Raw genomic sequence first — 21964 nt, 5'->3', positions numbered from 1 at the left:
CAGAGAAGTGTGACTAGCCCAAGGTCACCCAGCAGCTGCATGGGGAGGAGCAGGGAAGCGAACCCGGTTCACCAGATTACGAGTCCACCGCTTTTAATCGCTACACCACACTGGCTCCCGGCCAGAAGCACCCTACCCTTCACCTGCCTGGCCTGCCTCTTCCTCCTCTTCTTGCGACCCATTCTGTGCTCCACCTTCCAGCTCTGAAGCTGCCTCTCATTCTTGCCTCCTGGCTGGTACAAACCCCCCCCCCAAAAATCCCTGGCCCCCTCTCCTCCCGGTACACACTCAGCAGTCCCCTGCCAGTCCCTCACAATGTTCTCAGAGTGGCCAACCAGATGCTTTTGGGAAACCCAAAGCAGAACACGGGCATGAGTGCCCTCTCCCCTCCTGTGGCTTCCAGCAACTGGGATTCAGAAGAATCACTACCTCTGATTGTGGAGGCATCATGACCAGTAGCCATGTTCGAACTTGAAAAGCTTGTGTTTCTCTGCTTGACTCCCCCACTGAAGTCAATGGGACTTTAAAACTTAGGGAAAGAGACCATATAGAATGCTTTTCTTCCTATGGAGCAGGGAAAGCAACTAAATGTTTTTTTTTGGGGGGGGTGAAGCACTTGCTCCCTGACCTCCCAAAATTGTTAGCCCCCAAATGGAAAACGAGCGAGGTCCCAACTAAAGAAGAATGGCAACTTAAGTTGACATAATATGCGCAGCTTGCAGACTTAACATTCAATAACAGAACAAAAAGAACACACATTTGGAGAAGATTTTGTTGTTGTTTAGTCGTTTAGTCGTGTCCGACTCTTCGTGACCCCATGGACCATAGCACGCCAGGCACTCCTGTCTTCCACTGCCTCCCGCAGTTTGGTCAAACTCATGTTCGTAGCTTCGAGAACACTGCCCAACCATCTCGTCCTCTGTCGTCCCCTTCTCCTAGGGCCCTCAATCTTTCCCAACATCAGGGTCTTTTCCAGGGAGTCTTCTCTTCTCATGAGGTGACCAAAGTATTGGAGCCTCAGCTTCAGGATCTGTCCTTCCAGTGAGCACTCAGGGCTGATTTCCTTCAGAATGGAGAGGTTTGATCTTCTTGCAGTCTTTTAATTTCGTGGCTGCTGTCACCATCTGCAGTGATCATGGAACCCAAGAAAGTAAAATCTCTCACTGCCTCCATTTCTTCCCCTTCTATTTGCCAGGAGGTGATGGGACCAGTGGCCAAGATCTTATTTTTTTTTGATGTTGAGCTTCAGACCATATTTTGCGCTCTCCTCTAGAGAAGATTGGAAAATGTTTATTGAATATATGAGGGGAAACTGTGCACACTCAAAAACGTTGGCAGCATTAAGATAAATTCAACAGTGTAAATGAGTTTCGATGGATGTAATAATGGAATACTGAATGGTTTAGTTCATGTAAAATAGGCAGGGATTTATGGTATGCAAAATGAACCATGGAAAGAGAAGAAGGGAAGTCACTGATTTTCTAAAGATGTTTAAATGAGTATTTAAAATTGTAAAACAAAAAAATCTAATAAAAATCATATATACAAAATTAGGCACACCTTGCAAAAAAAAAAAAGGAGAACAGGTTCTGCATTCAAAATGAGTGGCATCTCATAGCAGTGGAAAGCCGGTTGTCTTAGCAAACAGTGGGAGGAGAACACCAGGGGGCGCTCAAACCCTTCGCCTTTCACGAAATCTGCAACAAAAAAACCGTTTCTGGAGAAAGAGAGTTTTGCAGAAGGGGCATTATAAATGTTTCGATGTTAGTGTTTATTGCTGTTATGTTGTACACCGCATAGAGGTTTTTAAAATATCAAGCAGCGGGGGTACAGACTGCAGTGGCAGCCAGGACAATAAACCAGAAAACATCACGTCTTCTACTGGATTAGAAATACAGGTCTTCTAGTGGTGCTGGTGGGTTAAGGTTCATAATAATAAAACGAGGCAGGAAATATCTTATCACATTGATGTTTTAATTGCAAAATCAAGTTGGGAAGCTGCAAAACAAACACTAGGCTAGGTTTGGTGAAATGCACAGGGGGCTCGAATGATTCTGCAGCAGGAGAAAAATGAGTCTTGCTACTGAGAATTTGCAAATTTGCAGTATTAAATATGGCTTGGTGCTTCCTCCACCCCCCTTCTCTTGCAAGAAAACCACAGAGGCCATCCTTCATTCAAGAACTGGCAACGGGGTCAAAGAGTCAGTATCAGAGGCTTTGAACAGGGAGAATGATGTGTTTTAAGCCTCTGCACAGCTATGAAGCTCACCGGGCGACCTTTAGATAGTATCTCAGTCGAAGCTACCTCACAGGGCTGTTGAGAAGATGCAATGCTGGGGTGTGGAAGGACAGGCCCAGGGGCCAACTGGCCTTCTGAACTTCCCCCAGGACATAGCCCTACTGGGCTCATTTTGCCTGGCTGGAATGAGTCCTTGGACTCTGATTGTGCCTCTTTTTTGCCCGGATGAAAGATAGAGAAAGAATGCATGTGTGCAGAATCCAGCTTCTGTACAAAGGCAAAATGTACATTTGTTGCTCCACGCACCTTTGCCTCTGGCCCCAACCGTCACTGCCATGTGGCCCTCGGGAGTTTGCTTCAGAGGGCAATGCGGCCCTCAGGCTAGGAAAAAAAGCTCCACTCTTGGTGTAATGGAATAAGCTCATGTATTCAGTGACCACAGAAGCCCACATTTTGGCCCTGCCTCCAAAGATCAACATTTTCCAGGGTCCCCTATCCTTCTGTATGTTGTTGTTGTTGTTTAGTCGTTTAGTCGTGTCCGACTCTTCGTGACCCCATGGACCATAGCACGCCAGGCACTCCTGTCTTGCACTGCCTCCCGTAGTTTGGTCAAACTCATGTTCGTAGCTTCGAGAACACTGTCCAACCATCTTGTCCTCTGTCGTCCCCTTCTCCTAGTGCCCTCAATCTTTCCCAACATCAGGGTCTTTTCCAAGGATTCTTCTCTTCTCATGAGGTGGCCAAAGTATTGGAGCCTCAGCTTCACAATCTGTCCTTCCAGGGAGCACTCAGGGCTGATTTCCTTAAGAATGGATAGGTTTGATCTTCTAGCAGTCCATGGGACTCTCAAGAGTCTCCTCCAGCACCATAATTCAAAAGCATCAATTCTTCGGCGATCAGCCTTCTTTATGGTCCAGCTCTCACTTCCATACATCACTACTGGGAAAACCATAGCTTTAACTATACGGACCTTTGTCGGCAAGGTGATGTCTCTGCTTTTTAAGATGCTGTCTAGGTTTGTCATTGCTTTTCTCCCAAGAAGCAGGCGTCTTTTAATTTCGTGACTGCTGTCACCATCTGCAGTGATCAAGGAGCCCAAGAAAGTAAAATCTCTCACTGCCTCCATTTCTTCCCCTTCTATTTGCCAGGAGGTGATGGGACCAGTGGCCATGATCTTGGTTTTTTTGATGTTGAGCTTCAGACCATATTTTGCGCTCTCCTCTTTCACCCTCATTAAAAGGTTCTTTAATTCCTCCTCGCTTTCTGCCATCAAGGTTGTGTCATCTGCATATCTGAGGTTGTTGATATTTCTTCCGGCAATCTTAATTCCTGCTTGGGATTCATCTAGTCCAGCCTTTCGCATGATGAATTCTGCATATAAGTTAAATAAGCAGGGAGACAATATACAGCCTTGTCGTACTCCTTTCCCAATTTTGAACCAATCAGTTGTTCCATATCCAGTTCTAACTGTAGCTTCTTGTCCCACATAGAGATTTCTCAGGAGACAGATGAGGTGATCAGGCACTCCCATTTCTTTAAGAACTTGCCATAGTTTGCTGTGGTCGACACAGTCAAAGGCTTTTGCATAGTCAATGAAGCAGAAGTAGACGTTTTTCTGGAACTCTCTAGCTTTCTCCATAATCCAGCGCATTATGTATGTATGTATGTTAACCCCATATTTTGCCACCAGGGGGTGCACTTGGATTAACTCTTCGCCATGCAAACTAGCTGCGCTCTAAAGCAAAGCCTTGACCCAGTGTCAGAGTCGCCCACAATTAGCTGGCCACTGGGCAGGCTGCCCCAAAAGGCAGCCGTGCCACAGGCCGGCCTGGTTGAGTGAATCACCCTTCAGCGGCTGCTTTTGGCTCCCGGAAAGGAACACGCTCCCGGAATAAGGGGAAGAGCAGCAGCGTCAGCGCCAGCCTTTGAGACCAGGGAGCTGTCCACAGAAAGCCTTTCGGTTGGTGGTGCTGAAATCAGACCAGGGTTTTCTTAGCTCAGGCATCCCCAAACTTCGGCCCTCCAGATGTTTTTGGCCTACAGCTCCCATGATCCCTAGCTAACAGGACGAGTGGTCAGGGAAGATGGGGATTGGAGTCCAAAACATCTGGAGGGCCGAAGTTTGGGGGTGCCTGTTTAGCTCATGACAGATCAACGCGTCAATACATGAAGCAGGGGTGGGGGAGGGGTAGTGAGTTTGGAGCTGGAATCACTGAGGCCTCGAGTCCAAGCAATGCACGCTCTTATGAATGGGGCAGTCGCTTGTGCAATGAGACCCATTCATCCAGGGTTGTCTTGGACCACAGTTCCGCCTTGTAGAGGCTACACTAACATGCTCCGTTTGGGATCTCGGTCTTCAGCCATTGTTTTGACGGGAGAACTGTTTTCTGACTGCATCGTAGGGGGTTGGGCTAGAATAGATGACCCTGTGGTAACTCTACCATTCTACAATTCTGTGACTACTCAAATGCCAGCTGAGAGGACATGCTACGGGGCGTCTTGCTTAACCCATGATGCTTCCTAGATAGGCACTTCAGAAGGGACAAATCTTTTAAGCTTGTGTGGGATGAGCCCTGTCTCATGAACTTGCAAAGTTGGAAGGGACCACGAGGGTCATCTAGTCCAACCCCCTGCAATGCAGGAATCTCCAAGGAGGTCTTAGCAGCATACATTTGCACATTGCTATTCCAGATCATAACCACTTTGAAGTTATTGCTTTTGGGGAGGAAGGCACTTGATCAGGACGGGCTATGTGGCATATGTCCTATTGGCTGCCATATGTCCCGGACATTACCATAATTTCAAAGGTGGAATTGATGACCGGGGGGGGGGGGATTTCTGAAAGGTGGCGCTTTGTCCTGGATCTTTTGGGTTTGCTCAACAATTTGGGGGTCTACCTTTAAAAAAGCTCAACAAAATGAAACTGCTTTGCTAGACTAGAATGATGTTATAAATCAGACATCCCCAAACTGCGGCCCTCCAGATGTTTTGGCCTACAACTCCCATGATCCCTAGCTAATAGGACCAGTGGTCAGGGAAGATGGGAATTGTAAACCAAAACATCTGGAGGGCTGAAGTTTGGGGATGCCTGTTATAAATAGACCAAAAAGGCTGTAGCTTTGGGTCTGTTACATCAGAGGAGGCTGATCCTTTAGGGCAATAGAAGGCCACCACATCAACCCCACTCTGTCCTCAGCCTGCCCCCATCTTGCCTGCCTCCTTATCTGCGACTAGTCAAGGAGGAGGCCTTGGCTGTGCATCTCAGTCTTCCCCTTGAAGAACTCACCAGGAAGGAGGAAGATGGGGACAAAATTAGAGTAAGTTGGCTCTGCTTGTCACTGGCTCTCTGGCTCCACCTGCTGTTGGCCTCCCGGCCTTTCACCCCATTGGTCCCAATGGGTACCCACTCACCACTGTGTTATATTTCTGTGGCTAAGAAATGTTATGCTATGTGTTTGGGTGGCTGCGTAAAATTGCCACGGCACATCTCTCTCTCCAGGCATCTGATGTAGTGGCCTCTATGTTGCGAAAACCAACGCTGCGGTTAGTCTATTAGCCTTTGAGTCTGTTGGTTTCACTCCAAGGAAACGTATTTTTGGACAACTAGGTGCCCAGCAGCACTGGGTTGAGTTGAGCTAAAACCTTGGTTCTGATTCCACTCCCTTGTGAGTAAATCCCCACCCACCCTGAGCCTTCAAAGCGAGTCCAATTCGGTGTTCGATTACATAAGCATAAGACTGCAACCAAGATAGGAAAATGTATTTGCATACCATTTATACATCCCTTTAAAGGTACCGTAAGGTGTTGCACTGGTGATGAAAATTTGTCCTGGAGAAAAACCAATTCCTTATCATGTTCTTTGGAGGGAAGGAGAACGCCCCTCCCGCTTCATCACCAAGCAGAAAATGAAAATAAAAACAGAAAGCTGGTAGCTGTGTGGTCAGCCAGGGGGCCACCCCCCAACCCCCCGCCTCCCCCAAAGCCCTTTTCCTGGTGTCTGATGTTTCTGCTCTGCTATAATGTGATTTAAAATGTTGGATGACTGTTCTGTGATGGATGGGATCTTAATTGCTTCTTCATAGGGTTTAAATGCATTGTGATACATTTGAAGAGAAGGGAAGGAAGAAGGAGCAAGGACTTTGCAGAAAGGGTGGGCTCTGGGAATATTTATGTGCACAGTCAATACAAAAGAAACATTATTTATATGTGAGTACACCTGCACACACATTATACAGTGCTATTTTTCTAGAAAAGGAAGTGCCAGAACTCACCATGAATGCCTTCCTTGTTCTCTTATAATGGCACTGGCACCCACCTGAGAAACGCCAGAACTGAGTTCCTGTGAATTCTGATTAAAAAAACCCAGTGTGGAGATGGAATGGGCACACAGACTGCGCTAGGCTGTCTGTGATAGGCTGCTATGTGGACTACAACTCCCATCAGCCATAGGGAGTTTACCATGCTGCTTGGTGCTGATGAGAGGTGCACTCCAAAATGTCCAGTACATTTCCGAGCACAATTCAAAGTGCTGGTGCTGACCTTTAAAGCCCTAAATGGCCTCGGTCCAGTATACCTGAAGGAGCGTCTCCACCTCCATCATTCTGCCCGGACACTGAGGTCCAGCACCGAGGGCCTTCTGGCGGTTCCCTCGTTGCGAGAAGCCAAGTTGCAGGGAACTAGGCGGAGGGCCTTCTCGGTGGTGGCGCCTGCCCTGTGGAACGCCCTCCCAACAGATGTCAAAGAGGAAAACAACTACCAGACTTTTAGAAGACATCTGAAGGCAGCCCTGTTCAGGGAGGCTTTTAATGTTTAATAGATTACTGTGTTTTATTTTTCTGTTGGAAGCCGGCCAGAGTGGCTGGGGAAACCCAGCCAGATGGGCGGGGTATAAAATAATAATAGTAATAGTAATAGTAATAATAATAATAATAATAATAATAATAATAATAATAATGTCTGCAGGGCACCAGGTTCCTGAAGGCTGGCTTAGTGCATGAGCTATGAACCATCTCAAATTTCACCTCCACCAAGAATTCATTAGGTGGCACTAAGACACAATTTGCTTTCAAGTCTTTGTATCTTCTCCCACTATCTGCAAACTCCAGCAGAGGGGAAGAGTTTTTGTTTTGTTTTTAATTGTCCCATAAAATGTGGTTTCCATTGTTTAAAAACCAAAACCACTGCTTATGTGCGACAATGTTTGTTTTTTGTTTGATTTTCCAATACAGTAAAATTGACAGCTAAGAGCAACTATTTAAAACAGCCAAAAAATAATTGAAACCAACGCTAAGCTAAAGACAGATTCAATCGCATGTCATCGTTCCACATACCTGGGTAAGCTTGCCTAACCAAAAATGTTTTTGGCTGGTGCCGAAAAGAGTTCGGTGAAGGCGCCAGCCTGATGTCAATCGGCAGAGAGTTCCAAAGTGCGTGTGCTGCCACACTAAAATATTAATATACACATGGCTGGAAGATGTGATGATGGCCGCTAACCTGCAAGGCTTTAAAAGGTGATTAGACAAATTCCTGGAGGAGGAGAACTCTCTCAGTGGCTTTCAGCCTATGGGCTAAGTGGAGCCTCCATCTAGAGAGGCAGTCTAGCTTTGACTATCAGGTACTGGGGCGCAGGAGAAGCAGGAGGCTACCACATTCACGGCCTGCCTGTGGGCTTGCACAGGCACGCAAGAAGCTGCCTTATGCATCATTGGTCCATCTAGCTCAGGACGGTCAACACTGACTGGCAGCAGCTCTGCGGGGTTTTGGATGCTGGCCTGGAGATGCCAGGGTTTGAACCCAGGACATTCTGCAAGCATAGCAAATGCTCCGGCAGGCCTCGGCGGTCTGGTCCAACAGGGCTTTTCCGACGTCTTTATGACCATCACATCCAGGCAGCACATGAATGGGTGTCTGTTAATCAATACATGTGACGTTGCCAGGCCACCAACTCCAGTTGTGCCATCTCTGACTGGCAGCTCTCCAAGATCTTAGGCAGTCTTCTTCAACCTGGAGCCAAGTGCTGGCTGGGATTGGAACCGTCAGGGATGCTTTAGCTGAGATTCCTGCGTTGTAGCTGGTTGGATAATTCTATGATTCTAACATCTGGAGCACATCAGGCTGGGGAAGGCATACCCTCCAACATTTCTCCGATGAAGATAGGGGTGTCCCATTCCGTAATAATAATAACGATTTCATTATTTATACCCTGCCCATCTGACTGGGTTGCCCCAGGCACTCTAGGCCAGGCATCCTCAAACTTCGGCCCTCCAGATGTTTTGGACTACAATTCCCATCTTCCCCGACCACTGGTCCTGTTAGCTAGGGATCATGGGAGTTGTAGGCCAAAACATATATAAAAACATAATAAAAACTATATAGGGCTGCCTTCAGATGTCTTCTGAAGATTGTGTAGTTATTTATCTCCTTGGCTCAGGCGTCGCATAACTCCATACCCTCCAACGTTTCTCCGATGAAAATAGAGATGTCCTAAGGAAAAGCGGGACGTCCCAGGAGCAAATCAGAAACCAGGACAGCTTCTGTAAATCTGAGGCTGTCCCTGGAAAATAGGGATATTTTGGGGGGGGGTCTGGGAAGGCTGGTTTTGTCTTAGGCAAAGATCTCCTCACAAATCTTTGTTTTCATTTTTCAGAACAGATTTTATTGAATAAATCAAGCAAATCAGTACAACAGGAACACTAGAAGTACAACAGAGCTGTGCAATATACCCAAGAGAGACTTAATATTAGGTTGGTAAAGCACTCAAGACCTTTAGGAAACTCCGTTTCATGCTGTGCAGAGGGAGTCCTCTGTGTGTCTGCATCTAAGATAAAATCCCCACCAAGCAGCATAGAATTTTTTTCAGGGCCCTCCAAGCTTTTGGCAACACGAAATTTATGAGTTTTGTTTTTTAGCTCATGCTAAACTGCGGGAGGCAGTGGAAGACAGGAGTGCCTGGCGTGCTCTGGTCCATGGGGTCACGGAGAGTCCAACACGACTAAATGACTAAACAACAACAAAACTCCATATATTTTCATACTGAAGGTGAAAGTTGCAAATCCTGCAAGGTTTTTCATTGGGGGGCAATTTGGCTTCTGGCAGCTCCTAACGTCATTGTCAAGAGTTCATGGGAGCTGAAGCTTTTCAATTTGTCACCCCACAGATTTTTTTTAAAATACTTTTTATTAAATTTTCCAATTAAAACACAATTCAGTTATTTCAATTATATCCAATTATACACATACATATCAATTAAGCCAAATATTATGCCAAATCATAAAAAAAATTAGGCTTCCCATGCTTCAATGTCTGGGGGTTCTAGATAACTGTTCGCACTGCCATCCTAATCCTGATATCAAAATCTTGCTACAGATTTAGTAAACAAAGCTGCGCTAAAGGAGGACTGGGACGCTTGAGTATTTTGCTCATTTCCTGACAAACACTCGTCCAGAATTTGGGCAGATCTTCTCACGAATCTGAGGTCCTTTTATAACTGGGGGTGGTAGGGATCGAGCCCACAAACATGGCCATGCAGTCCTCTTTGACTTCCAGGCCTTCCCAGAGGCAATAATAACTGAAGCAATAAATGAGATGGGAAGGTTCATTCATACGGGAGTTTCTTGAATGCTTTTCACCCCCCAATATGTAGCAAAACCTAAACACTGATTTATCCAGCGCTCTTTTGCCTCTCCCCTTCTTCCTCTCACCTCTTCCTGGCTTAGCCTACGATCCTAACCCCACTTACCTGGAAGTAAGCCCCCCTGAATTCAATTGGACTTACGGCGGCGTAGGGATTGTTAGGATTGTGCCGCTAGCTGCCTCTTCCATGGCTGAACTTCTGGGGCGAGGTAGAAATTTCTGTTGCTAGACAGAGAGATGTGCATATCAATCATTATTTACCATCATCTTAGCAGTAATGGGAGGGGGGAATCTGAGGCCATAGTTTGCACTTCCGTGGGGCAACTACACACACACACACACACACACACACACACACACACAAACAAACAATTAATTAATACATATGCCTGTTAGAGACAAGAGCCAGAAATGGTGAAAAGGATTCTCATAAATTCATTAGGCCAGCTTCCCAAATCCCAACATGTTAACAGTGGGACAATCAATTTTCAACGGCTGACCCATACAGGAACAGCAAGACATGGGGAAATGTGATTTTTTTTGTATTAGTTAAAACTGTAAACAAAATAACAGAGGCCTCCTCCTCTCCATCTGCAAAAGGTACTGAGAAAATATCCCAATGAGATCTCTGGATCCGGTTGAATGAGAAACGCATTTCGAGCCCTGCAATAAATCTTGGTTCCCATTTTGTTTTAGCATCCCCCGCTCCCCTGCAGCAGACCTCACAGTGTGGGTGAAAGGGAGAATGCATGATTAGATGAGCATTTAGCCATGTGCCTTCAGCTCTGGAGCCAAGCTCTGCCACCTCCACCTTCCTCCTTGGGTGATTCAGATCTTGCAACGTCCTCTAATCAGGTGCAAGGAGGTTTTCCTGGGGAGATCTGGAAGGGGCTCTGATCCCCCTATATGCCCCACACTCAATAAACTCCTGAGATCCACCTTTTGGTCACCCCTGCAGATACTTAGCAAACACAGCAAAACAAACATGAATCATTTGACTTGTGAATTTAGACTCTGCATGATCTGAGTTTGGGTTGCTGTTTTTATTTTTTTCATTAATGGCTCTGATTTTTACTTTATTGTGCCTTTTATTTTAGATACTGTTTGTTGATCAAAATGGGTGGTTTTTGGTTTGTAAACCCTTTCTTTCCTCTCCCGTCTCTGCTGTTTTGGTAGCTCTTTGGGGCGGAGACCTACATTTGTTTATTCCTCTGCAAAGTGCCATAGACACGAATGCCACTAAATTACTAAGACCAATGCCAGCCATGTCAAAATCTTGAGGATATGCATTGCATGGAAATAAATAAGCAGGTGGCAGTAAGCTTCTGAAGGGGGCGTGTGTGTCAAATTAAGTCACCCCACTTTGCACCCCTTTTAGACTTGGATAACTTGCAGCTCAGCCCCTAAGTATGTTTGCTTGGAAATGACTCTCATTGAGGTGAATGCAGTGCTTTTTTTCTGGGGCGGGGGGCGGGCACAGGGGTACGCATACCCCCTAAACATTTTGTGAATCTAAGTTTGGCCTCACTGAAGGGCAGCATTTCAATATGAGTAGGAAAATGAGAGTACCCTTAAACATTTCAATAGAAAAAAGCACCGGCTGAATGGGACTTCTAAGATCGGAAAAGCATGCCTAGGCTGTCTCTGCAAGGTGGCCTTAAAAAGAATTGCTTTCCCCCCTTTAAAATAATTCCTGTGGGATGGAGGCAAGAGAACAGCGAGTTATGAGGCCGCCAAATATAGGTTTCATTGCCATTTTTATGGTCTGCTTGCTGTGGATCCTCGTTCCTTGATGCTGAGGTTAATGGGTTTCCGGGAAATGGTAAGGGTTTTTGTTCAGCACAATACCTGGAAAGCAGAATGGTCAGGATAAATTTCCCCATGAACGAAGAACAGGGTGGAGGAGAGAAAAAATATCGGCCCCAGATTTGTGGTGCAGTCCCCAAACCACTTAAACCGCTTTATATGAATAATACAATATTTCAGATAGAAGTGGAATCCTCTCGCCGCTTTGGCGCAGGACAAACAAATCTGGGGAAATGAATGAACCGAGTTGAAATGAATGGGGCTGGCTTTAGGATCAAGGGCCCTGCTTGGCTGCAACACACCAGCCTATGTTCAGGAGCGCTGCTTACGCACTGAATTAATGTGAGGGCTTTCCACATCACAGCTTGACCCTGAATCTATTTTCTTGGGGTGCCAGTGGGATGCAGGGTCCAGCCTTGCACCCGTCCAACATGCTGCAGGTTTGTGTCCCGTCCCTTCCTGCGCTGGACACCGTCTTCGGCCTGGATGCCCATTCAGATGAGCCACTCAGCTCACAAGCGGACAGATGGCATCTTAAAAGGATCTGTCACTCCGTGGGATCTTTGGAAAGCAGCTTAGTGGGGCAGCATCTCCCATGCACCCAGAAGGCCCCAATGGCATCTCCAGGTAGGGCGGGGAAAGACTCCCTGCCTGAAACTCTGGAGAGCTGCTGCCAGCCAGTGTCAACAGCACTGGGCCAGGTGAACCATTGACCACAGCTTCCTGTGTTCTAGGATCCCTGCTTTCGTAAGCAGAAATTGCCTATTACGATCTACACCTAACTGAGAAGGGGTGGCAGTCTGCTCTAAAGTTCAGTGCATTTAGAGGTTCCAAAAGAGATGGTTACGTTGTTTGTGTATGCTTCTATCACAGCCAGAATCCCGTATCCGCAGAAATGGAAAGGCGAAGGCGTCCTAACGAAAGAAGTATTGGTTTTAAAGGTCAACGGCTACACGGAGATGCCCAGGTGGGCAGCAAAAATAAGAGATCAGACAGAGGAGAACTTTGTCGAAGAGTGGAGGTCCTTTGGGGGCTATTGGGGAAAAAAACTACAGTATAGCCAAATAAAATTGCAAGCAGGAGTTGAATAATAGGCAAGGGAAAGAGAATAAATAAATGACAACATGAGTTATAGACAGATCGTGAAGCTGAGGCTCCAATACTTTGGCCACCTCATGAGAAGAGAAGAATCCTTGGAAAAGACCCTGATGTTGGGAAAGATTGAGGGCACTAGGAGAAGGGGACGACAGAGGACGAGATGGTTGGACAGTGTTCTCGAAGCTACGAACATGAGTTTGACCAAACTGTGGGAGGCAGTGGAAGACAGGAGTGCCTGGCGTGCTCTGGTCCATGGGGTCACGAAGAGTCGGACACGACTAAACAACAACAACAACATGAGTTATAGAAAATAAATGGCAGTTATGGCAGCAGATAAAGGAAGGCAACAGGAACATCACCGATTCAAGGATAGGAAGTCAACATGTCATAAGTTATTCTGTTGAAAGTGAAAAGAATAATGTCACATTTTCTGTAAAAAAAACAACCAACTAATAAAAATTATTTAAAAAGAAATAAAGTTTGTTGCATTTAATGCATGGGCAAACTTCCCCCTTCCTTTGGCATAAATGCAGCCCAAATTGCAGCCACGAGCCACAATGCATGGCCCAGGGAGCTGCTCCTGATGTGCATTAATGCTCCAACCCACTTGCTTTCTCTAGGGTCAGGTGACTGTGGACTGGATGACTTGCAGGAGAGGGCGGAGGAGTGCAGCTCAGAGGCTCAGAGCACATGCTTCAGATGCAGAACGCACCTAACGTTGGGTTCAAGCCCCCTGCATCTCCAAATCCAAAGGCTCGGTGGGAAAAGACATTTTTCTGCCTCAGGCCCAAAAAAGCGGCTGCCAGTCAGAGCGGACAACACATGGATCAATGGACAAAGAGCCTGGTATAATATGCCTTCCTAGGTTCCTGTTGATGTGGGGAGTTAACTGCATTGAAAAGGTTTGGCCTGCCTTCTCCATCAGTGGCCTCTTGCTCTCTTTTCTGCTTGCATGCTGCAGACCTAGGTTCTTCAACCTGGCGCCCTCCAGATGGTTCAGACTACAAATCCCATCAGCACGCTCTCCCCCTCTGCCCCCAATGCAGACAGCCTGGCTTGCAAACAACAAGGCCTACTTAGAAGAACAGCTATTCCTGCATTGCAGGGGGTTGGACTAGATGACTCTTGGGGGACCCCTTCCGACTCTACGATTCTAATTCTAATTCTTCTTCTTCTTCTTCTTGGCTCACTCTTGAAATAAGGGGCATGATCCACCAGCGTCTCTAGCACAGCTTGTTGGGAGGCATTTAAAACCCATTGTGGAGTGTAGTAGCCTTAAATGGGGCAAAAACACATTTTCTTCGAAATAAAAAGCCAGAAGGATTCCTAGCTTCCAATATTGATCAGAGCCCCCTTCATTCTGTCGCCTCCTTATCTTAAGAGGGTTTTCATGGGGGAGAGTGTTCCTCCCCCTCCCCCCACCTTAAAACACAGGCCCTCAAAGTCAAGGCAGCTGGCTTTGTCTGTAGTCTGTAGCTTCGCTGGGCCATTTTTTTCAACCCTTGTTTGGAGAGGGCCATCGCCCCCCCCCCCCGCTTCTTTTACCACCTCCTCTGCTTCTTTTTCTTTTGATCCTATAAATAATTTGGTTTATTATCTCCTCCCCCACCTCCCCCCCTTGCCATCTATACGCTGCCTCTTCTTTGCCTTGCTGCGGCAAGGGAGGGAGGGGATGTAAAATGAATTGAACGGTGGGGGGGTCAATTCTGCAGGGTAATTGGTCCCCATTGTGGAGATGCTGGGGCAGCTGTTGGGGGGTGAGGTGGTTGTGGGGAGGGGGGGCAAGGTCTGTATTACCATACAAAGGGGAAAAAATGGCATATTTATCCGGCAAGGAGGCTGACAGGCAAAATCCCCCTCCCATATCACACACATGGGGCTGTCCCCCTCCTCGGGTCCTTCAGTTTTAAATTATATTTTTTAAAGTTGGGGGTTGGGGGAGGGAAGGTGCAAAACCACCCTCCCCACTGGACATCTGTGTATAGATGCTAGGTGAGGATATGTTTTCCATTACGGTGTATTTGTTTTGGGTGTTTAAAATGCTGATTATCTATATAATCCTACAGAACTCTTTCCCAGTAATAAATGAAAGCCATTCATAGTTAGAGGAGAATTTTTGATTTCTCAGCAGAAGGTACTCAGGAGAGAGGTAGCTATTTGCTGCAGAGAAGCGAACTGATATCCCAAATGACCTTTTAAAATAATAATTGCAGCAAATAATCACCATCGTACTACTACTAATGACAGTAATAATAATAAGAAGAAAATTGCAGGGCAAATTGTATTAAGTTTGCTTATGTCATCCTGCAGAAACATACAGTCTTTGCATTCAAGAGAACAAGCCTTTGCAGATAAATCTTTTGCAAATGTAAAATATACAACAATAAGATGAGAAAATTAAATGACAAATCTAACCAATAAAAATCTGCCATGAATGCTTAAGGGTGTGTGTGTGTGTGTGTGTTACACACACAAAAATTGTTTCTGTGACATCGACACTGCATAACATCCAATGACACCAGTCCTATTTAATGGTCCTAGATAGTACTGTAGCCTTGTGATCATGTGCAATGTTGTTGTTTTTGCAGTCATATCCAGATTTTATAAATGCTTATCACTTATCTCTCAATTACACGCTGCCATTAAATCTATGGGAGTTTCCCGATTGATTGCAATATGATGTAAATCGCAAGCCCCCACCCCCCAGTACAATGCTCCTACGCACACACATTGGTTGAACATGGCCACAATCCATTTACATTCAAGCACTGAGTTCGATAGGAGAAATTTCGGTTTACATTGGTTACTCTCCTATTAAAACCAATGGAACCTAAAAGTGCTTAACATTAGTAGGAGCCTAGTCTGCGTTTTAACAGCTCTTTGAGCTTTCTGTGTATGTCAAATTTCTAGAAATCGATTGATATTTTATATCTATATCAACTATCTCTATCTCTATCTATCATATTTAGCTTTCTATACTGTCTATACATTCTTGTTCTCAATAGGTTATTCCTTTGCAAGCTTTGATTGCCTATTACATTTGTCACATGCCTGTAATATTAATTTATTTACAAAATAATTGTTCTTTGGGTTTTTTTTTAATTCTTTTCTTTTTTAAATAAAAAAGATTTACAGCCTCATTTGCAGTCAGGGTAGCAATGTGCCCTACTCATCTTCATATCGAAACAAAACACTGGGTGGTATGCAACCTTACTCAGAGTAGACCCATGGACGTTAATGGGCATGGCTCACTTCATTTCAATGGGTCTACTCTGAGTAGGACACAGCCGACTACAAGCCACTGTAGTAAACCGTTTCGGCCCCCCCCCCGGATGCACAGCAAGACACGCAGAGCTTCCATACCCCCCCCCCCAATATCCCCACAGAAATGACAAGTTAGCAGCAATCTCTAGGGCTGAGGGCCCCGGTGGCAGGTGGGGAAATTTTGAAAAAAACAAAAAATCCACCAAATAACGAGGGACATTTCAAGGGTTGGTTTAGTGACACACACACAAAAGAAGAAGACCCTCTGGGATCCCCCCCTCCTTGCTTCCTAGGTGGGACCCTGTGGGTGTCTCTCATATCACATGCCCAGAAGGTGACCCCTATGGGGGTGGGGGTAAGAGGCACCCCATAGGGCAGCTCCCGTTGGAAACTAAAAAGAGGAGGGGGTTTCTCTGTCGGGGCAAGGCAGGCTAAGCCCGGAACACATCAGGGGCCCAATCCAACGCCCCCCACCCGCCATAGAGTTAAGCATGCTCAACGGATGGAAGTGGCGCTGCTGCTGGTGCAATAATTCTCTGCACACTTACCTGGGGGGCGTCCGAGGCGTGTGGGTCAGAGTGGACGGGGGGCTTCCTTCCGCATAGGCTGGGGGCTAGAGTAGAGATCCGGGGGGAGGGGGGGCTTTGGCACTGACTGGCGCATCATCCAGAGACCTCCGCCGCGCCGGGCTGCTGGGTCGCTCGGCTTGCCTCCACCCCCCCCCCCGACGATTCGGCAGCCTCGTCCTTAGCATTCACCGCGTGCCTTAATTGTATGGACATTTAAATCAAGGTCCGCTGTGAACACGCAGAAAGGGGGCCTCGGCTGGTCCTGATCCTGCCCCAGGCAGGCAGGCAGGCAGGCAGGTAGGGGTAGCGGCGGCAGCAGCAGCCCAAATCGAGGTGGGCAAACCCCCCACCCTCTAAGTGGAGTGGAGTGGAGGTGGGGAGGGGGAAGAGAGAGGAGGACCAGTGGAGGGAGGGGGGGTCAGATCAGCCAACCTCCCTCCCCAAACCTGCTTCTATTTCTCTCCTCTCTTTCTCTCCCACCACCCCCACTTCCATCCCACCCCATCCCACAAACAATAGTGGGGGGAGGGAGGCGATGACGATGCCTCTGCAAAAGGGCGTCTTTGTTCTTAAGCCCCTCGCGGGCGCCGCTGTCAAATCTGCTACCTCTGCAGTGGGCGGTGGGCCCTGTTTCTCCGCCCCCCCCCCGTCCCCCACAAGAGCTGATGCCAGGAGGAGAAGTGGGGCGGAGGAGAAGGGAGGGAGGGGGGAGAGGACCTTAGGTTGTGGGGAGAGGGGAGAAGCCAGTGCCCTTATATCCCACCCACCCACCCACCGCCCCGCACGCCGGACCCATCCCTGCAAGAGCATCTTTCTTGGGGGGGGGGGAAGACGAAGAAGAGCATCCCTACTGGTCCTGATGCTGCGGATGCTGCGTCGGTGATGCTGCGTTTTGGTTCTTCTGCAAAGGATGCTCTGAGCGCGCAGCCTCTGCAAAGGCAGAGCGAGGCCTGGGCTCGGCGGGGAGGAAGGATGGAAGGAGAAGCAGAGAGGGAAGGGAAGAAAGAAAGGAGGAATGGGGGAGGTAGCCAGTCTTTGACTGCAGCAGTCAGTCTTCTAAAGCGAAGGTCCCAAGTGGTCCAAAGGGGGGCGGGAGGCGGGGAGGGGGGGCCACACGCCGGCGAAGCGGGGGCCCATCTGTCTCCTGCTTTGTCAAGTCTTGCATACGCTAAAATGCTAATGACCTAGATAGCTCATGCAAAATGCAGCAGCAGAAAGAGGAGGGGGAGGGAGGGAGCCAGATCTCCCCCCCTCCACCGGCCACCGCGCGCACACGCACACAGAAACGTATCCTCGCCCCAGCTTCAAAGCCCTCTCTTGCTTAGGTAGATGGGTTTGGCCAGAGCGTGGCCAAAGGTCACCCCCCAGAGTGTCTTTTTAAAACGTATTTTTAAAAATGGATTTGGGGGGGTGGTGTTGCCAAGGTGCCCCAGATTAAAAGAGACTCATGAGATCGAAGCCTCGGCACCTCTTCTCTGCCTCCTCCAAAAGCCGACACACACACACACACACACACACACACACACACACACACACACCTCCACCAGAGAGGTGGAGGGGGGGGCACCGGCCTCCCCCCCCTTCAAATAAATGCGGGCAAATACAAGCAGCGGCATTCCTTCTGCAGGCCACCAACAAGATTATTTTCGGATTATCATGCGATTCCCCCACCAACCCAAAGCAAGAGCTCGCTCTCTCTCTCTCTCTCTCTCTCTCTCTCTCTCTCTCTCTCTCTCTCTCTCTCTCTCTCTCTCTCTCTCTCTCTCTCTCTCTCTCTCTCTCTCTCTCTCTCTCTCTCTCTCTCTCTCTCTTACACACACACAGCACCAAACATCTCCCAGGACCTCCCCTGGTCCAAGGTTCCTCTCCGTCCTCACCTCTCCTGCTCCCGGGGAGGAGGCAGGGGAAACTCCGCGGAGTCCCCTTTCCCATGACACCTACGGTAAGAGCACGAGCTTCCTACAAACACCCAACCGGACTTTCTTCTCCAGAGGACCTGCCTCACTGGAACCAGGCTCCTGCTTCCAACCGCGGCCGAACAGATGCCTCCGGAAAGAGCCCACAAGCAGCAACTCCCGCCCCACCAGCCTTTACATGTTCCCCCTCCCCACCCCCAGCAGCTGATATTCAAGAGCCGGTAGACTGCGCCTGGACACGGACGTTCCATTTAGCATCCTCTCCCGAACGCTCTTTTGTTGTTGTTTCTTTGCTTTAAAGCTGCTTCTGACGACGCCACAAACCCCAATACAACAAACCAGCCCCTCCAGTATAGAAAGCAAGACTACCCCCCCCCCACTTTCTCCATCTCCGGGCTCCCCTTTATGGGAAGGGCTCGGTTTGTCCCTCCAGGGGGTAGCTTCTTCTCTGGGGTGGGGGAAGCGGGAGAACAAGAAAAGGGGGGAGGGATGGAGAGAGGGGGGAGAGATGCTGTCGGGAGTAGGGGGAAGAAGGGGGGGTAGTCTTCCTGGATCAAAAGGAGGAGAGGGGGGATTTTTTTATATAAAAAAAATCCGCAAGCAGGACTTGAGACTCTTCCAAACCTTCCGGAGAGGAAAAGATGTGTCCATGGGACCAGCCCGGGGAAGAGGCAAGCCGGGGTCCCCCCGCGATGGTCCACGCAGCGCTGTGCCCTGCAGAGAGAGAGAGGCAGGCAGGCAGGACGAGGCTTGTTGCGGGCTGTGAGGCGCTTCTGCAGTTGATGCTCAATCTGGAGACCCGGGAAGCGCCATCCTAGGCTGGAGGTTGGGGGGGAGGGGGGAGATGGGGGGAAGGAGGAGGAAGAGAAAGAAAGGAGGCTGCAGATCACCTGGGGGAGGGGGGGGGAGGCGGAGGAGAGGGGCAGCCTCAAAGGATGTCCTTCCTTAGGAGAAAACCTCCGCGCTTATCTTGCCCACTTGCCTGCCCTTCCGCAGGGCTCTCCAGCAACTCCTCCTCCTCGTTCTGCCCTCCTCCTCCCCTTAGTCTTGGAGAGGGATTATTCCTTTAAAAAACAACCCCCCAAAAAACTCCATCAGCAGCTGCTTTATCAGCCCCCTCCACCTATTCTTTCCTCCCCGCCCGCTTCCCCTTGTAACCAGCGCTCTGCGCAAGGTCTTGGCGCTGCCCTTTTGCCTTCCCGTCTCTTTGAGTTTCCTCTTCGGTGGTGCTGCTGGGATCTTGGGGGAAGGAGAGGGAGGAGGGAGAGACGAGGCTTTGGAGATGCCTAAGAAGGACCACAGCAGCACCCACAGCCCGGCTGCTAAGGCAGGGGTGGGAGAAGGGGAGGGGGGAATAAAAGAAGCGCTGGAAGATCCACCTCGGCCTCTCTCGACAGCAGTCTGGGGAGGGAGGGAGAGGCTGGTTTCTTAACGCATCCCACACACACACACCCCGCCCCACCTCTCATCGCCAAGAATCCTCTTGAGCTTTCACCTTGACCAGAAAAGGTCATCTAGGGGTCCCATCTTGACAGCTCTTTGGCTGGGAAGATTGAATGAACTCATCGCTTGGATATGTTTGTGTGTGCGCCCCCCCCACCCCCAGTCTCTCCGCCCTCCTCTTCCGTGGGGGCGCTTGTGGATGTATGTACGGATCCACACGCATGTACGCTGCAGTGTGGAGTGCCCCAGATTTCGGGCACGTCATGGGGCATCCTTTATGTGCATGCTGACAATCCCAGATTAACACACACACACACACCATCCTGTTTTGGTCACCATCCATCATGGAATGCTGGCGGTCCGAGTTGGGTAACCCACAACATCATTTGCGAACATGGGAATCCATGCGCCGCCAGCATTTAACCTGCGAATTGTCAACAACAGCCTCCACGTCCCGGAGATTTCCTCTTGATGGGCAATTCTATGCCCCTCTTTCTGGTTTTGCGTTTTGCAAAAGCTCCAGGTGGTTCGCTATAATTTGAGGACAAAAAAACAACCCAAAACACAACCCTCTCGATATCTATGAAAGGTGGTTCCTGATTAAAGAGAGCTTTCTATAGAGGTGCATGCAAAATAGAGAGATCCCGCACCGTGCTTTAACCCTGCCTGTTAAAACCCAACACAAACAGCAAACTCTTCGATACCTATGTAGACACAAATAGCAAGATATGGGAAGGTTTGAGGTCTCTCTGTGTGTGCAGAGCATGTGTTGTGCATTGGAGTTTGACTGCTGTCGATGATGAAACTAGGAACAGGGCTGGGGGGGGGGGAGAGAGAGAGAAGTGGGGGGAGAGTTGCTAAGGGAGGGAGGGAGTAGCCATCTTTTGCAGCTGACATCACTGCGGTGGAGTAGAAACGAGAATTTCTGAGGCTGCATGCAGGCTGCTGCAGTGGTACAGTGTGTCTCTTTCTCTATTTTTTTTTAAAGGCCATTATTTCCCTCCCCCAGCCACTCTACTGATTATTGTCAGAGAAAGGAGAGCTATTCCTCCCCCCCTCTCCACCCCCACCCCACCCATACGCACTTCCAACCCACCTTACTGCATTCAAGGTGAATTTGAAGGAGACGAGGGCTGTTTATTGTGCGATTTTCAGTCCTAGGCAGGGGAGCTCAAGGAGGAGGTGGGCAGAGCCCGGAAGGCGAGGAGGCAGAGGTTTGCTGGAGGAAATGGGGGAGAAGATGCATGCGCTTTAGCCCAGAGAAAAGGAGATTGAAAAGGGGGGGTTGTAGAGAAAGGGGATAAATGTCGAGCCATTCATTGCAGGATCTGCAGAAGGCAGCGAGGGGGCTGTTGCATTTCCCTGTCCACCGAGGAGAGAGGCACAACTGCAACAGCCTTAAACTCAGAACACAAGAAGAGCCTGCTGGATTAGGCCAATGGTCCATCTAAGTCCAGCATCCTGTTCTCACAGTGGCCAACTAGACGCCTGTGGGAAACCCACCAGCAAGGTTCAAGCACAAGAGCCCTCTTCCCTCCTGTGGCTTCCAGCAACTGGTATTCCGAAGAAGTGTGCGCGCACATGAAAGCTCATATCAATGACAAACTTAGTTGGTCTCTAAGGTGCTACTGGAAAGAATTTTTTTTATTTGGTATTCCGAAGTATGGCTGCCTCTGACCACAAAGCAAAGATCAACCATTAATTGCCCTCTCCTCCAAGAATCTGTCAATCTTCTTTTAAAGCTGTCCAGGTTGGTGGCCCTCATTGCCTCCCGTGGCAGGGAGTTCCATAGTTTAACTAGGCACTGCATGGAGTCTCTGTTCACTTTCTGTATTCTGTGCATAATTTTATAAACTTCCATCACGTCAACTTTCACTCATCTTTTCTCTATCCCCCAAGCCTCATATGCTGCAAGCTTGAAGGGAGTCGCCTTGAACGTTTTGGTCACCCTTTCCCAACTCTACAATATCCTTTTTGAGTCAAGGCAACCAGAACAG

Source organism: Zootoca vivipara, chromosome 3 (genome assembly GCF_963506605.1).
Source record: "Zootoca vivipara chromosome 3, rZooViv1.1, whole genome shotgun sequence".
NCBI classification, from domain to species: Eukaryota; Metazoa; Chordata; class Lepidosauria; order Squamata; family Lacertidae; genus Zootoca; species Zootoca vivipara.
The sequence above is the reverse complement of the archived record's forward strand: the minus strand, read 5'-3'. Positions refer to the sequence as shown.